Genomic DNA, 2,196 nt, shown 5'->3' with positions numbered 1-2,196 from the left:
ACTGAGTAAACTAAAACTTGGACTGTGTCAAGCTCAATATTAAGATGAATTATAGCGATAAAGTTATTCATACAATGGACAAGTATATTCCATTCCTTTATAAGATGAGTATTATGTTCAAACTTGTCATTATATATATATATATATATATATATATATATATATATATATTCATGGAGTGTTATTCGAAGTGTAGCATGCATCAATGTGGCAACCAAAGATGTTATTGGAATCTATATACAGTAAGCTTGCACGGACTAGGTTGCAAAGAAATGCAAAAATTATAGGAAAACATTTAAGAAAACCTGGAATGGAGAACAGGATGGAAGAAAATTTAGATTCTCTAGGCGTTATTATGAATAATGGTGGTATCAACAAAGATGCCAACATTGGATCTTGTAGTGATGCAAGTATGGGCAATCAATGTTCTGTGACAAATTCTTCTGTATTGATAAACAACGTCAATTAATCACAAGAGGAAATGACTAGTACAAGTTTCATAGAAACATTTGAAAATACAAGAAATTTTTTTCCTTGTAATCGTACTTTGATAGACACATTAAGAAAAATCAACAAATACCACCGCATGTTAAGCCGAACAAAAAAACAATATAAGTGCTAAACCTACATCTCTCCTTGCTATTAAATCTACAACAATGAAATTAAAACATATTTATTTTAATTTATTAGAGACTTGCATTAAAAGCGGAATCATCTAATCTGTTATCATGTCATGACGCCATAAGGAATTCTCTTTTGAGAAGAACTCCCCCAACTACCACTCTACATCGATCTAGACCAACAGATTGAATGTTAGACAATTGAAGAATATTGTGCCATCAGATTGATACAGTTTTAACTGTTTCAAATTGATACAGTTTTAACTGTTTCAAATTGATACAGTTACAAGACATGCTCAGATTCCCAGATGTGGGGAGACACTAAAGGGGGTTGATTAACAGATATGGCAACACCAATGAACCCTGGTTTTGGAGTAAAGAATGGGAAGAAGGGTCCTTTTGGAGGACCGACAACTTTGATACATCGATGGAGGAAACCTGAATTCTGACAGAGAAATCTGATGTCTATCTGCAAGTAGAATCATGACAGAGAAATCTGATGTCTATCTGCAAGTAGAATCATGGCTTGTGCGGATGTAGTGCCAAGAAGATGACGAGGATCACGAACAATGCGATCAAACCAATGCCAATAGAACCTTCCCTAAAGGAAAACTCCGTAAAGGGAAACACCAACTCCTGAAGGGAAACTCTTCCCACTAGTGGCCATGCCTGCCACAATCATTGGGACTCACACATCCGTTCGCAGACATGGATGGATTTTATCTCTGCGTGGTCGCCGATACAAAATTCTGACGACAAATCACTGGAAAAGACCAAAATTAGCATTGTAATTCTCAGAGCTCTACCATTTCCAACACTTAGCATCAATCCAGGAATAAGAAAATGGAGTTTGAGGAAAACGAGGAAAGAGAGACTCTTAAAGCATAGATTAAACACAAGGTACGGGAAGTTTCAGTGTGCTTAGAAAGGAAATTCTAGCCAAGTCTACTGAAACCAATGAGGAACATGCAATCCTTCCACAGAAGTATAAAACATATTTTATTACTCTACCTTGTATTGTCTAGTGTCAATATTGGGTGTCCAGAAGGAGAAAACGATGCAACTACATAGAGGAAAGGTATGTATTTCGTTGTTACGGGAACAAAAAACTCCCCATTTCTCCATTTAATTTTCGTTTTGAATGGGATTTAGGAATACAAAAGGAAAATGTGGAGTTCTTTTATCTGTAGATACCGTAGAAATTTTGGCCATTTGATCCTTCAAATATCAGTTTATATGCATTCATACTAGAAAATTTTGAAGGAAAATTCGGAAAACAATTATGGAATAAAATGGGATTTAGGAATACGAAATATCAAAAACTGACAGAGAAATCTGATTAGTATTTTTTTGTAGTATGACTGGAGGTCTTGTTGTTGAAAATGTAATTTCAATTGCACAACAGCTGAGCCGTGCAGCAGCATGGAAACATCGCCGACGAGCGATCGCCGATATCGCATCGGCGAAGTAGTAGTGGAGGACTTACTAAGATGCATTTATATGTTGCGATGAGCGATCGCTGATATCGCATTGGCGTATCACTATTGGCGTTCACAATGTGGCAGAGTCTTTGCAC

The sequence above is a fragment of the Pinus tabuliformis genome, chromosome 5_2, assembly GCF_031772625.1.
Source record: "Pinus tabuliformis cultivar Carrire ecotype Pingquan chromosome 5_2, CPIR1, whole genome shotgun sequence".
In the NCBI taxonomy this organism is placed as follows: domain Eukaryota; kingdom Viridiplantae; phylum Streptophyta; class Pinopsida; order Pinales; family Pinaceae; genus Pinus; species Pinus tabuliformis.
The sequence above is the reverse complement of the archived record's forward strand: the minus strand, read 5'-3'. Positions refer to the sequence as shown.